The 16173-nt window shown below is 44.5% G+C and overlaps 1 protein-coding gene across 5 annotated transcripts in view; it reads left to right on the forward strand.

Moving 5' to 3' along the window:
• FARP1 (FERM, ARH/RhoGEF and pleckstrin domain protein 1) overlaps positions 1 to 16173 on the forward strand; it is a 313748-nt gene that overhangs the window by 43215 nt on the left and 254360 nt on the right. Inside the window, exon 1 of one of the 5 annotated variants that reach the window (XM_054446400.2) lies at positions 14637 to 14705. The exons of 3 other annotated variants lie outside the window; for them this stretch is intronic. The gene's annotated coding sequence lies outside the window, so the exon portion shown is untranslated. Of the gene's footprint in view, positions 1 to 14636; positions 14706 to 15493; positions 15606 to 16173 lie in introns of those variants that run through there. One more of the 5 variants, XM_063651068.1, reaches the window with a different exon arrangement.

Genomic DNA, 16173 nt, shown 5'->3' on the forward strand with positions numbered 1-16173 from the left:
TTGAGATGGAGTTTCGCTCTTGTTGCCCAGGCTGGCTGGAGTGCAATGGCACGATCTCGGCTCACCGCAACCTCTGCCTCCCTGGTTCAAGCGATTCTCCTGCCTCAGCTTCCTGAGTAGCTGGGATTACAGGCATGAGCCACCACGCCTGGCTAATTTTTTGTATTTTTAGTAGAGATGGGGTTTCTCCATGTTGATCAGGCTGATCTCAAACTCCCAACTTCAGGTGATCTGCCTGCTTCGGCCTCCCAAAGTGCTGGGATTACAGGCGTGAGCCACCGCGCCTGGCCCTGCAGAACATTTTCCATCTTTCTCCTCTCTCTCCCCTGCCCCTGGTAACTCTTCTACTTTCTGTCTGTCTGAATTTCCATGTTCTAGATATCTCATGTAAGGAGCATCATACAGTAGTCATCCTTTTGTGACTGGCTAATTTCGCTTAGCATAATCTCTTCATGCTTCATGTTTGTAGCATGTGTCAGAATTTCCTTCTTTTTAAAGGCTGCGTAATAATCCATTGTATGTATATCCCACGTTTTGTTTATCCATCTATTTGTTGCTTCTACGTTTTGGCTATTGTGAATAAAGATGATATGGGCCGGGCATGGTGGCTCACACCTGTAATCCCAGCACTTTAGGAGGTCGAGGTGGGCGGATCAGTTGAGGTCAGGAGTTCAAGACCAGCCTGGCCAACATGGTGAAACTCCATCTCTACTAAAAATACAAGAATTAGCTGCGCGTGGTGGCACGTGCCTGTAATTCCAGCTACTCAGGAGGCTGAGGCACAAGAATCGCTTGAACCCAGGAGGCAGAGGTTGCAGTGAGCCAAGATCACACCACTGCACTCTAGCCTGGGAGATGGAGCGAGACTCTGTCTCAAAAAAAAAAAAAAAAAAAAGCCATTAACATGCACATACACATATATGTGTTCAAATCCCTCCTTCCATTTCTTTTGAGTCTATACCGAGAAGTGGAATTGCTGTATCCTATGGCAATTCTATATTTAATTTTTTGAGGAACTGCCATTCCATTTTCTACAGCTCATTCATTATTTTTTGACCTGGAAACTAATGTATCTTTCCAAAATGATTGCACTGACTTGTATCCCTTCCCTTGCAGGTAGAATGTCTTTCTGTGAGTCTCCTCTTTGGTGATGGTGTTCTTTCGACATATCTCATATTTGAATGTTTACACTGTAATGTGATAGCCCAATTAAGAGTGGAGATACTGTCACATAAGGCATCGTATGATAAGTGACAGAAGAGAAACACAAGATGCTTTGAGCTCCCAAATAGAGGGGAATGGGAAAAGTTCCATGGCATTTGAGATAATCTTTGATAAAGGAGCAGAATGTTGGCAGGTGGAGATGTGGGGGAGGAGGATCCAGGCAGTGGTAAGGAAGGGGGCTCTGTGTCCTGGGGAGAAATAGAGAAAGTCTTGGAAGGTAAGTTCATGTCACCTTACAGGGCCCTGAATGTCAGATGAAATAACTTATTCAACTTCGTAGGTGATGAGAGCTGTGGAAGGCTTTCAGCAGGAGAGCAACATGGTTATAGCTGAGTGGAAATCATTTTAGTCCAGAAGTTGCTGGATTACCATATGGAGCTGGAGACTATAGCTGCAGAAACCATGTGGCTATTGAAATAATCTAGTGGAGAGGGCTGTTGGGGACATGTACAGTTAGTTATCTTATTTTCATTTTCCTCTTGATGTAATTTCTGTGACCAGAGTCTTGTTCCATTTTAATCTGTAAAGCATGCTGTTCAATATGACATGTAATAAATGTTGAACCCTCTTTGGGGAGTCAGTCCAATCATTAAGACAATTATTTTGACTTGAGACAAGAAAAGTGAAAGTGCTGAGGAAAAGTGTTCACATTTGCTATTTTAAGCTGGGAGAGCAAATGTTCTCAGAACTCTGCAGTCCCTTGGATTGGGTGCAGTTTGCTCTGCTGAGCGTGAGTTGGCAGCCCTGCCCGCTTGAACATGGCTGCTGCTTGTTGTTCAGGTTGAGTGGACTCTCCTGGTGGGGTCGAACACCCCTCGCATTTCGGCAGCACCCACGTGGGCCTCTTGTTCACAGGAGTGTCCTGAACAGAACAGTTTCTGTGAGAAAGAAGCCTTCGTAAGTATTTGTTAAAGAAGTTTCAGGCTGGGTGTGGTGGCTCACACCTGTAATCCCAGCACTTTGGGAGGCCAAGGCGGGCGGATCACGAGGTCAGGAGTTTGAGACCAGCCTGACCAACACTGGTAAAACCCCATCTCTACTAAAGATACAAAGGAAAAAAAAAAATAGCTGGGCGTGGTGGTGTGTGCCTGTAATCCCAGCTACTCGGGAGGCTGAGGCAGGAGAATCGCTTGAATCCTGGAGGTGGAGGTTGCAGTGAGCCGAGATCATGCCATTACACTCCAGCCTGGGGGACAGGGTGAGACTCCATCTCAAAAAAAAAAAAAAAGGAGAAAGAAGTTTTCTAGATAGAGATGAGAGGCTAAGATGTCTTAAGGCTTAAAGTAGTGCCCTTGTGCCTTGACTGCTTCCTGGGTTGCCCAGGCTGACCTGAGGGTCCCCTGTGGGCTTCACTGTGGCTCTAAGGGAGGTGGAGTCTGCAGTGTCCACACCCCCTGCACTCTGAAGGACCCTTCTTCCTTGAGAGAAGTCCCTGCGAAGTCCTCCTTCAGAAGTGTTTGGGGGGTGAAACGGGGACGCATGTCCTGCACATGCGAGGCTCACCATATGGGCCCAGGCTCCTTTCTCTCACTGACACTGATTGACCTTATATGTGCTGAGGACAGTCTTTGGCCCTGGACCCAGGATGTTTCTGAGGTTACAACTCCAGGTTGGTGGCAAACCGATAAGGCCCATGAAGGCTCGCCAGCTCCACAGGTGTCAGACGGGCCTCAGGGCAGGAGAGTGTCTTTCTCTTCTCCTTGTCCTGTGATACAGGTCACTTCCCATGATGTCCCCAGTGAATGGCCCGGGCTGGGTTGCCTGATGGGTGCTGGCCTGTGGGAATGTACTCCTTAACAAGGAGGAAGAGCCAGGTGTGCCCAGTGGCCAAGAACATGAACCCATGCCCCCTTGCAGGGCTTCAAGTAGATCAGGCAGCTGGGGCAGTTTTCTTAAGGCTGTGGTCAGAAATGAGTACTTTTTTTTTTTTTTGTCATCATAAAGCAGTACAGGAAAAGCACTTAAAATATATTTAAGGCCTTTAATTTATAATGCATTCTTAAATAAATGTTCTTTGTCTACCTAAATTACCATGGACTGTTTCAGGCAAAGTTCACAGAAGATATTTTTTCATTTTTTGTGCCATACTTTGGTCATTTTAACAGGCAGACAAGAACAGCTTTTGATGATGAGAGAATCATTAAAGATTCTGTTAAGAAACCTGGTATTATAATGAACGGAACAGAAAGGAATTTGAGTATATGATAAATTAGTTAACCAGATTATGTAAATTGTAGGAATAGAAATTCCCTAACCAACCCAATATGTATTCAAATTAAATACGTATTCGAGAGGGAGAATATTTACTTATTATTGCCATGCGTATTGTAGAAACTTCTCAAGTCAGGCATCGTTGAATTTTCAATTTAAAAACTAGTTTGAGGCATAATGTAATAAATCTGTTTTGCATTTTTATTTTCAGTTTCCCAGGAAAGATTTCAGTTATAGATGGTGTATTATCACAATTTCAGGAGCAACAGTTGAGATTTGTGATTTCTGTTAACCAAAGCCTTTTGGGTTGGCTATTCTTGTTGAAAAACTTAATTAAAAATTATTTTTTACTGCTTATTTAAAACATTTTTACCTTTTTCATGCAAGTTCTCTGTCTTCAAATTATTCCGCGTTTCCTTTACTAGAAATGTCTGTATTTGGTGACCGAAGTTTGCCCTTGTCTTCTGTTCTTGGCCAGTTGCCACTGTCCCTCCCCCTCATCCCTGCAGCGTTGGTTCTCTTGACCCTGTCTGTAATGGCTTTATATTAACTTTTCTCTTTTTGAGCTGATCTGCTGAAAAATTTTAATGGTGGTGGGATTAAAGAGATCCCCACTTCTTTGTCATTTCCTTTAAAAATATTTTACAATTTTCTCCTTTTCTACAAGGTTTTTTTGCATCAATATAGGAACAATTATGGTGCAAACCTTTTACAACAAACTCTATTCCTGCGTTGTACCTCCACACCACCAGGGTAAATGGTAAAACTCTGAGAAATTCCCTTTTTCTCAGGCTGTTGTTTCTAGAGATACATTCATTATAAATCAATGTTGAAAAAGCTCCTACCTCAAAGTCTTTAACTCTGTATGTGTTTATTTTGTGCTCTCTCTTATCTTCCAAACTTATTAGAAGCAAAATCAAGGTTGACTGATAGGAAATTTGCAGGGTCCCTTTCCTTCCCAGCTGGGAAATGGGTAATAAGCATCAGATGACATTTCTTTTTATTTACTTATTTATTATTATTTGTAGAAACAGGGTCTCGCTCTGCTACTGAGGCTGGAGTGCCGTGGCACAATCATAGCTCACTGCAGTCTCAGCTCCTGGTCTTAAGCCATCCTCCCACCTCAGCATCCTGAGAAGCTAGGACTATAGGTGCATGCCACCATACCCAGCTTTTTTTTTTTTTTTTTTTTTTTTTGTGGCGAGACAGGGTCTTGAACTTCTGGCCTCAAGTGATCTTCCCTGCTTGGCCTCTCAAAGTGCTTGGATTACAGGCATGAGCCAACATGCCCACCCTCATATGATATTTCAGGTAGATCTATGAATGATCATTTCCGTGGTTTTCTTTTTTAAAGTAAAAACAGTGACATAAGTAGTCCTTGACTCCAGAATACCAATTACAAGTGTTCTGGGTATATGGATACTGCATCTTATCACCTCCCCTGGTCCTCCTGCTCCTGGCCCTGTGCCCACACATGCCCAATCCTTCCTAAAAGCAGAGTTGACGCGCAACACGGCCAGGTCCTTTCCTCTCCCGCCCGACACTGCTGGAGGCATTAAGGGAACTCCTGGGCCTGCCCCAGCTGTCGTGGTGACCTCTGATGCTGCTAGGTTCCCCATAATGGTGCCTGTTTTTCCTATTTCCAGGAGCTTCAACCTGTAGAACCCTTGACCGTAGTAACCTTTGAGAACACTGCCTGTGTTCTCAACATCAAAGAGCAACTTTGGGAGTCTCTGACTGGGTGAAATGAGCACTGGGGATGTTGAACTGGGCTTCAGAATATACTTTTCAACAGAAATGAAACTAAATAGCAGTTAGGTCTTGTTCATAGTGTTGTTAAGCTTCATGGTGGTGAAATGGGCTTTCCAGGGTTGAGAAGTCTTCTACCACGTAATAGTGGAAAATGCTTTGGGGTATGAAGTATTCATCAATATGAGAGTAAATATTTGGAATATAAACCTGTCCATAATCTATAGAGTACCACCGTGAATTTCATCTCAATTATGAAAGCATTCTGGGAGACTATGCTTCTTCATTTTATTTTCAATATTTCTTTTTTTCCTTCCTGTAATATAGCAATAAGACCAACCTCTTAGTTAAATAAATTTGGCTGGGTACAATGGCTCATGCCTATAATCTCAGCACTTTGGGAGGCAGAGGCGGGCAGATCACCTGAGGTTAGGAGTTCGAGACCAACTTGGCCAACATGGAAAAACCCCGTCTCTACTAAAAATACAAAAATTAGCTGGGTGTGGTGGCATATGCTTGTAATCTCAGCTATTCGGGAGGCTGAAGCAGGAGAATCACTTGAACCCAGGAGGCGGAGGTGGCAGTGAGCCGAGATCATGCCACTGCACTCCAGTCTGGGTGACAGAGCAAGACTCTGTCTTAAATAAATTAAATACATAAGTAAATAAATAAATTTTAGAGAAAAATGACTTGTAGTCCTGAAACCCCAGCAAGTCAAATTCTTTGCATCTGACATCCAGACACTGTCTATTCCTACTCATTGTGCAGAAGCAATTTTTAAATTTTTTTTTTTAATTTAACATCATAACAAATTGAGTCCTCTGTGTTTCACAGTCTTCACGTTTGTGATTTTTGAGTGTAGACTGTTCTAGGCAGCAGATGTGCTACAGTTTGGTTAACCTTTCTTTGGGTGTTTTGAATTAACATTAATGTAAATAACACTACAAAGAATGCCTTTGTGTTTATAGCCTTTTTATTCCTTGGGATGATTTCCCAAAGCCAAATTATAGGTATTTATGGTATTGGTCCACATTGGTTTCTGTGTGTGTTGAATCACATTGCCATCAACCCCGGCAATGTAACATTGACTGTAACTTTTTTTTTTTTTTTTTTTTGAGATGGAGTCTCGCTCTGTCTCCCAGACTGGAGTGCAGTGGCGTGATTTCAGCTCACTGCAACCTCTGCCTCTCAGGTTCAAGGGATTCTCCTGCCTCACCCTTTCGAGTAGCTGGGATTACAGGCGTCTGCTACCATGCCTGGCTAATTTTTTGTATTTTTAGTAGAGACAGGGTTTCACCATGTTGGCCAGGCTGGTCTCGACCTCCTGACTTCAGGTGATCCACTCGCCACAGCCTCCCAAGATGCTGGGATTACAAGTGTGAGTCACTGCGCCTGGCTGACTTGTTATTCAACTTTCAAAAAGATGATCTCCAGAAAAATTTCCTGGGCCATTTTAAGAAAAAAAAAAAAAAAAAAAATCGATTATACGCAGGTGTTTTAAATTGACAAGAAAAGTGAGGAATCCAGAGAAATTTGCTTGTACAAGTAATAAAAAAGAACTTGGTCCGTCTAATTTTGAGTTGGTATTTTATCAGTGAAGTAGATTTAATGAGATGTCTGTGTTTTAGTCCCTCACCTAAGCCACAAGTTGTATATGTGTCACACACGCAAACCCCAGCAGGGTGTGTCAGCAACCATTCACAAGTAAGATGCCATGCTGCCAGCCCTTGTCTTCCAATAATTATGGTTGCCAATTACCAGACAACCAGACTGTTCTTTTTTTTTTTGAGACGGAGTCTCACTCTGTCGCCCAGGCTGGAGTGCAGTGGTGCGATCTAGGCTCGCTGCAACGTCTGTCTCCCGGGTTCAAGCGATTCTTCTGCCTCAGCTTCCCAAGTAGCTGAGACTACAGGCGTGCACCACCACGCCTGGCTAATTTTTGTATTTTTAGTAGAGACAGGGTTTCACCATATTGGCCAGACTGGTCTTGAACTCCTGACCTCGTGATCCACCCGCCTTGGCCTCCCAAAGTGCTGGGATTACAGGCGTGAGCCACTACGCCCAGCCAAGACTCTTCTTACATATGTTTATTTCCCCTCATAGAAGCAGCCAGCTGACTTATTTAGAGCAACTTGTCAGAGTGAGTGGGATCGTAGTCTACGAAGTGATGTCTTGTGTAGAGCAATGGTGTATTCCTGTCAAATTTCCTGCTGGCATTTCTTGGTGTTAGTGTTTTCTTATCCAAAAATAGGGCTTGCATGTCATTAAAACCTTCATTGAAGCAATTAATAAAAGATTCTGGTAAGTTTCTGGAGACATTCTTTAATTATTCAAAACTGTTTGGGCACATTCTTCAAGTAGCAACCCACTTTGCTGTACCTTCATCCAGCCCCAATTCCTGTCTAATTCACAACCATGTCATGCTTGTTTCTTCCAAATGCCTTGTGGAAATCCAGCTATGATATGGCTCTAACAGTCTCCTTATTTCCCAGCCTAGACATCTGTCAAAGACAGAAAGGAGATGATTGTGGCCTGATTTAGTCTTAATGAAGCCATCTTAGCTTCTAGTGATCCTTGCTTCGTTTCCTGAGTCCTTTTATTTATAACAGTCCATTTGGACGTAGTCTTTTAGCAGTATATTTTAATTTCTTGAACTACACAAAAATTAATAGATTCTTTAGTTTCATTGCCTGTTTATTTTCTAGATAGATTTTCTTTTGCTTTATCATGCTCTATAATGCATTCTTCATGGATTTTTGTATTGCTGAAAATTTGTATATGAATAATTTTATTTTTATTATACATCATTTTATTTTATTTTGTATTTATTATTATTATTTTTTGAGACGAAGTTTTGCTCTTGTTGCCCAGGCTGGAGCACAATGGCACAATCTCGGCTCATTGCAACCTCCGCCTCCCAGGTTCAAGCGATTCTCCTGCCTCAGCCTCCCGAGTAGCTGGGATTACAGGTGCCCGCTACCATGCCTGGCTAATTTTTATATAACTAGTAGAGACAGGGTTTCACCACATTGACCAGGCTGGTCTGGAACTTCTGACCTCAGGTGATCCACCCGCCTCGGCCTCCCAAAGTGCTGAGATTACAGGCGTGAGCCACTGCGCCTGGCCCCTATTTTTAAAAATTTATTTTCATAGAATACATTTCACATTATATGCCGAGTGTTCCATTATTGGAACGCTAAGCATGTGGAAGTTATTTATATCTTGTTCAAAATCATCACCAAGGTCTGATTTTGCAGTTCAAAAAATTGCAACCTCAGGCATAAATGGGTTAATGATTCCCACAGTGGGAAAATAACAATTTATTACTTACAATTTTATTTTTGTGGACAGATTATTTTAGATCAAGTAAAACACATTTGAGAATTAAGTCTCAGTTTAGAGTAATATTTTGATACATCAATAAGGGGGACCTAGTCCTTAAATGGAACTTCTCTATATTCAGAAGCTCTCCAAGCCTTTCTTTCTAGGATTTAGAAATTCATAATGTGAGAGATCAGCATCTCCTAATTTTAAAGTGTTCCTAGTGTATGTAACCATCAGTGGCTGGTATCTACTGAACAGAGAGGAAGTTTTCAAAAATTAAACACTGTCTGATTTTCTGCAGAGTTTTTATTCAGAATGTGCTTGGCCTTCCTAGCCCCTTCTCAGCTTTCTTGTTTTTTGGCAGATGCTCCAAGTAAAGCTTTCTTCTTCAGGTATCTATGCCATAGGGTCATTGTGTAGAATCGGGAGTGTTAAATGATGCAAATAAGCGCTTCAAGACTGGCCCTTCTTATTATGTAAAAGCACTTTGTGGGAAAGCGAAATGATTTGAGTGAAAAACTTGTATTTCTCAACAGTTACAGAAATAGAGACACTGTGCTTTGATGTTTCATTTCAGACCGTGGCCTATCCTTTTGGCTGGAAAGTGACTTGGGACTTAGTCCTCAATTCCACTCCAGTGTCCTTTTTCCCTTTTGTGATGTGCACCTAAGGATGCTCCTCCATCTGCCTATTTAAACCAAGCTGTGATTTACATGGGAACTGAGTATTGCTTTGGGGAATATATGTATTCCCCCTGGGCTGTTTTTTTTTGTTTGTTTGTTTATTTGGTTTTTGCCCACAAGTGTCTACTGTGTGTGTGTCTCAGTATTACTGGAAGCTCTGCAGTTTTAAACTATACTTATTTAAGGGCAGTGAGTTTGCATGTGCCCTGGGTGTGTTTAGTTCTAACCCAGACTTCAGGCGGGGCATCCAGAGCGTTGTTGGAGCGCCTTTCTGATTGCACAAGGAAGGGAGGGCAGTGGGTGCCATAGTGCTTTTCTTTTGTGGGTACTCAGTGTATTCTCTGATCCTCTGGGTCAATAGAGTGTTTGCTGTAAATCCTTGCTAATGGAAGGGAGAAGGGTTTTAAGACATTTACAACTTTCATAATTTAGACCCATAAAAAGACTACTGGCCAGGTGTGGTGACTCAACACTTGCAATCCCAGCACTTTGGGAAGCCAAGATGGAAGGATCACTTCCCCAGAAGTTCGAGACCAGCCTGGGCAACACAGTGAAACTCAGTCTCTACAAAAATTTTTAAAAATTTGCTGGACGTGGTGGTACATGCCTGTGGTCCCAGCTACTCAGGAGGCTGAGATGAGAGGATCACTTGAGCCTGGGAGTTGGAGGCTGCAGTGAACTGTGATCATATCACTGCACTCCAGCTTGGGTGACAGAGCAAGACACTGTCTCCAAGACATATTACTAGACCTCTTTATAGGTCTTTATAGGTCTAGTAATAAGTCTAGTACACATTTTGATGATTTGAAAGGTTTTCCCCTTAGGCATCCTCAGTAGCTTAGTGATTTGCCCAGCAGCTTGATTGGCACTTTTGTGCTGAAACAGGTGAGAGGTTTGGGGAGACTTTGTGATTGCATCTAAAATGGCTGAATCATAAAGTCGCTGGATGGTAGAGAGGGTGATGGCTTTAGAAATCATCATGTACAAGAGGGCCCTTGGCATGGGAGTTGAGACCAAGCACTCTGGCACCAGCCTGTCTGCATCTGGTCCCATGTCTGCCACTTACGAGCTGGGTGACTGTGGGCAAGTTAATCTCTTGTGCCTCAGTTTCCTCATCTGTAAGAAGGGGTCAGGTTAGTGTCCGTCTAATGGTGGTTGTGAGGATTAAATGAGTTAGGCTCTGAGAACAGTGCCTGCCATGGACAAAGTGCTAGGTACGTGCTGGCTAAATTAAAATAATAATACTTACTGTGTTTTCACATTCCATGAATGAGAAACCTAAAATCCAGGAAAGAGGAAGTTAATTTTACAATACACTGAAAATGTCAAAAGTTAGGATTAGAACCAGGCCTCTCTTGGCTAGTGATTTTTCTCTTTGTCATGCTACAGAGTGACTCCAGTCTGGTGGTCAACCTGGTAGCGCCTAAATAATTTTCCCTCCCTTTCAGCAATCTGCAGCAACAATGTGCTGTTCATAATCATTAATTTCTTTAGTAGACATTGTTTAATTAAATGCCTTATCAACCAGGCTGACATTTAAACTTTCTCATTTTCCCACAAGGGATTTCACTATTTTATTACATACTTTTTTTCCTTGACATTTCACTATTGTAATTAATCATTAATTCTACTTGAAGTATTCCAGGACAAGGTACCCTTTTACACATCTGTTGTATTTTATAGTATCCTTTGGCTTATAATAATACTGCACAGTTTATTTCTTGAAGAATATTCAAACTGTTAGAAAATTGTACAGTCTGCTTTTTAATGGCTTAGTGGAAATTGCTTTTCTTTTCCCAACTTGAAGGAAGCCCTATCATTTCTAATTTACTGAATTTGGTAAGCTTTAGGAAATGGCTTCCTTTTTCATAAAGTTGTATGAAATGATGATGTTGGCCAGGCATGGTGGCTCACGCCTGTGATCCCAGCACTTTGGGAGGCCGAGGTGGGTGGATCACCTGAGGTCAGGAGTTCGAGACCAGCCTGACCAACATGGAGAAACCCTGTCTCTACTAAAAATACAAAATTAGCCAGGCTTGGTGGCGCATGCCTGTAATCCCAGCTACTCGGAAAGCTGAGGCAGGAGAATTGCTTGAACCTGGGAGGTGGAGGTTGCAGTGAGCCGAGATCGCGCCATTGCACTCCAGCCTGGGTAACAAGAGCGAAACTCCCTCTCAAAAAAAAAAAAAAAAAAAAAAAAGATGTTATTCATTCCAGAATAGATGTCTGTGGACGATTACACAAGATGCAGGTAACATTTACATTTTGGCATGTATTTCTTAAGCATCATTTTCAGAATGTCCAAAACTTCAGCGGAAAATGGTAGAGGGCAGGAGAACTTTTGACTAAAAACTTCCTTAATTTTTTTTTTTTTTTTTTTTTGAGATGGCGTCTCGCTCTGTCGCCCAGGCTGGAGTGCAGTGGCGCCATCTCGGCTCACTGCAAGCTCCGCCTCCCGGGTTCACGCCATTCTTCTGCGTCAGCCTCCCGAGTAGCTGGGTCTACAGGCGCCCGCCACCACGCCTGGCTAATTTTTTGTACTTTTTTAGTAGAGACGGGGTTTCCACTGTTTAGCCAGGATGGTCTCGATCTGCTGACCTCATGATCTGCCCGCCTCGTCCTCCCAAAGTGCTGGGATTACAGGCATGAGCCACCGTGCCCGGCCAAAACTTACTTATTAAATAATGAGGCTGTTGGGAATATGCTGACTTGATTTGGAAACAAACTTAATAATTCTTTACAGTTTATTAAAGAAAATACCCATTGGTGTTTATTTCTTTTACACAGCTTTCCAGACACTTTTTTTTTTTTTTTGAGACAGAGTCTCGCTCTGTCACCCAGGCTGGAGTGCAGTGGCGCGACCTTAGCTCACTGCCACCTCCTCCTGGGTTCAAGTGATTATCCTGCCTCAGCCTCCCAAGTAGCTGGGGCTATAGGCGCCCGCCACCACACCCAGCTATTTTTTGTATTTTTAGTAGAGACGGGGTTTCATCGTGTTAGCCAGGATGGTCTTGATCTCCTGACCTCGTGATCCACCCGCCTCGGTCTCCCAAAGTGCTGGGATTACAGGCGTGAGCCACCGCGCCCGGCTCCAGACACATTTTTATTTATTAAGTCTTGTCATTTTCTTCTGAACTCAAGGAGGCAAGTTATCTCTCTGATAAGGACCTCAGCAATCAGCTGAATTACCTGCCAGAGGCTATAAAGGGGCTTATCTGAGCCAGAAATTCACAGCACAGTGTCTGCCAATGAGTCCCAGGACTTTGCTTCTCATTTCCAACCTTAAGTTGATCCTGCTGTCTTTGTAGAGGTAACATCTACTTGCTCCTGTTTCTGTACCTGAAAAGCATCTCAACATAGCCCAAAACTGGAAGCAACCACAATGTTTTTCTGTAGGGGAATGGATAAACTGTGTTATATCCATACAGATGGGATATTATTAAGCATTACAAAGACATGAGCTAGCAAGCTACAAAATTCATGGAGGCCAGGCCTGGTGGCTCATACTGTAATCCCGGTACTTTGGGAGGCTGAGGTGGGAGGATCCCTTGAGCCCAGGAGTTCGAGATGAGCCTAGGCAGTATAGCAAGACCCCCCCTCTCTAGAAATAATTTAAAAACAGTCATGGCTGGGCACTGTGGGCCATGCCTGTAATCCCAGCATTTTGGACGGCAGAGGGGGCGCGGATCACTTAAGGCCAGGAGTTCGAAACCAGCCTGGCCAACACAGTGAAACCCTGTCTTTACTAAAAATAGAAAAGATTAGCTGGGCATGGTGGCACATGCCTGTAATCCTAGGTACTAAGGAGGCCAAGGCACGAGAATTGCTTGAACCCAGGAGGCCAAGATTGCAGTGAGCTGAGATTGCACCACTGCACTCCAGCTCTGCACTGACAGAGCCAGACTCCCATCTCAATCTCAACCCTCCCTGCTCCGCTCCCCTTCTCTGCCCCTTCCCGCCCCCCCCGCCCCTCCCCGCTCCTCCCTGAGATTGCACCACTGCACTCCAGCTCTGCACTGACAGAGCCAGACTCCCATCTCAATCTCAACCCTCCCTGCTCCGCTCCCCTTCTCTGCCCCTTCCCGCCCCCCCCGCCCCTCCCCGCTCCTCCCTGCTCCCCGCTCCTCCCTGCTCCCCGCGCTCCCCTTGCCCCTCCCCACGCTCCCCTTGCCCCTCCCCACGCTCCCCTTGCCCCTCCCCACGCTCCCCTTGCCCCTCCCCGCTCCCCCTTCCGCCCCTTCCCGCTCCCCCCTTCCGCCCCTCCCCGCTCCCCCCTTCTGCTCCCCCTTCTGCCCCTCCCCGCTCCCCCCTCCACCCCTCCCCGCTCCCCCCTCCGCCCCTCCCCGCTCCCCCCTCCGCCCCTCCCCGCTCCCCCCTCCACCCCTCCCCGCTCCCCCCTCCGCCCCTCCCCACTACCCCCGCCCCTCCCCACTACCCCCTCCTGCTCCTCCCTCCCCCTCCACCCCTTTCCCCTCCCCCTTTCCCCCTACCCCTTTCCCCCTCCCCCCTTTCCCCCTTCCCCTCCCCCCTTTCCCCCTTCCCCTCCCCCCTTTCCCCCTTCCCTTCCCCCCTTTCCCCCTTCCCCTCCACCCTTTCCCCTTTCCCCCTCCCCCCACAAACTTAGGTGTGGTGGTGCGTACCTATAGTCCCAGCTACTCAGGAGTCTGAGGCTGGAGGATTACTTCAGCCCAAGAATTTGAGGCAGCTGTGCGCTATTTCAGGCGGACCAAAAGCTGCCTCTCACCTGCGTATTTCATTTTCTTTTCTCTATTTTTGCACTTCTATTAGTCGGATCCACTATTGGCACACCTTTCGGTACATGGTGGATGCTTAGTAAATACCACCGGATGCACAAACGTGTGTCCTTCCCACACCATGCCACCTGCCATCACTGCTATTTAAGAACCTTCTTTGAGGGACTAGTTGATGTCTCAGTTTCTCAGTGAGGTGGCGTCCTTATTTCTGAGGCTTTTAAAATTCATTTAATACCTATAGTCAGAAGTAAACATGTTGCCTTGAACAATCATCTCTGAGTTACCTGTTCTCTTGCCTGATAGATTATGCATCCCATAAAGACAAAACGATATTGCGCCACATTATTACTTTGTGTCCTATACAGTGTGAAATGTAGTTGCTGAAACATAATAGGCCCTCATAAATATTTGTTAATGGTGATGATCTCGATTATACTGACACTTGAATGATAGTATACTTTGAACATTGGGTTTGTTATTTTCAAAGGCATTGAGTAAGCAAAGCCAGTAATTCACTGCATCCTTATTATGGGCCAGGCAAGGGTTGGGTGTTTTCTACAAATATTTGGAGAGGCTGACTGGTGTCGATTAGAGAGACTTTCTTTAGTGAGTGGAAGAGAATGATGTATGTTAAGTCGAGTGAGGTTGGCTGCAGACTAAAAAATGCGCCTCTGTTTACATTGCAGGGACCTTGTTAGTGTGGGAATTCAGAGGGGCTGGAAGCTGGTGGCCATCTTCCTTACATTTAATTTACCCTGAGGTAATCTTCCTTACATTTAATTTCCTTAGAGGTAGAATGGGGGGTGAGCTGAAGTTTAAAGTTTGTACTCTCAGAATCGTTGAGAAATTGACATCATTAGAATGGGAATGACTGGAGATTTTTTTCTGGTTTCCTGATTTTCCTGGAGATAAAAAAGCCTTCTCTTCTGGTAATTTTCACCTCTACTTCCGTTCTACACATTTTTGTCTTTGCATATCTGTTTAATGGAGGATATGTGCTCTACCAAATCAGTGAAAGTGCAAAGCCAAAGTATTGACTTAGATCGTTTTTAGAACAAGGTTGGAGTAGAAATTAAATTTCTTGCGAGGAGCTGCTGAAAACAGGCACTCACGACCTTTGGCGCATGTGCGAAACATGGCAGAGTGTCCCTCTTTTCTTGGGGAAGTTACCTAACCAAGTAAGTGCTTGGTTTGTGTCTGGTGGTTTTACAACTGTCATTTTAGCTAATCTTCACTGAGACCCTCAGAAGTGGAGCTGGAGCAGTGCTTCTCAGACCAGAGCCTGCATCAGAATCACCTGGAATGCAACCTCCACACCCCCCCCACCCCCCCACCCCCCCCACCCCCCCACCCCCCCACCCCCACCCCCACCCCCACCCCCACCCCCACCCCCACCCCTCCGCTTTGTGATTCAGTGGGGCTGGGCTGGGTCGAGATGAAGAATTTGTATTTCTAATGAGCTCACAGGTGATGTGGATGCTGATTTGTGGGCACATTTTAAAAAGCACTGCAGTAGAGAGTAGGCTTTCTCTCCATCTTTTAGGTAAGGAGAATGACTTCTGGGATGGATAAGTGACTGGCCTGATGTTCTCACAGTTCCAAAGTTGAGCCTATTGCTGTCTCTCACACTTACACAAAAAAAGTGATGTCAGGCTCCCAGGTAAGGAAGACCCCTGCCCTCGAGACTTGTAATCTAGCTGGCACCTTGGAAAAGAGGAGAAAGGCCTGCAAAGCCTGTGAAGTAGAAGCTAAATGCAAACAACACCCCAGGGAAGATGAAGTGAGTATTTTTTTCCTAAACCATTGGATCAGGAAAGTCTTTCTGGGGGAGGCGACATTGGGACTGGCTAGAGAAGTGTTTTTTTTTTCTTTTGAATATAAGTGTTTTATTTTTCTCTCCCAGTCTTTTATCTTTTTAAAATTGAGATTCATAGTTGTATATATTTTTGAGGCACATGTGATATTTTGATACATGTATACAATGTGTAATGATCAAATCAGGGTAATTGGGATAGCCATTGTCTCTTTTCTTTGTGTTGGGGACATTCCAATTCTCTTCTAGCTCTTTTGAAATAGATAACACATTATTGTTAACTGTAATTTCCCTGCTGTATTTTTGTACCCATTAGCCAACTCAGAGATGGTGTTTTAGCAGGAAGAAATAGAACAGCAGGCTGGGCGCAGTGGTTCATGCCTGTAATCCCAGCACTTTGGGAGGCCACGGTGAG

This window comes from Pongo pygmaeus, chromosome 14 (genome assembly GCF_028885625.2).
Source record: "Pongo pygmaeus isolate AG05252 chromosome 14, NHGRI_mPonPyg2-v2.0_pri, whole genome shotgun sequence".
In the NCBI taxonomy this organism is placed as follows: domain Eukaryota; kingdom Metazoa; phylum Chordata; class Mammalia; order Primates; family Hominidae; genus Pongo; species Pongo pygmaeus.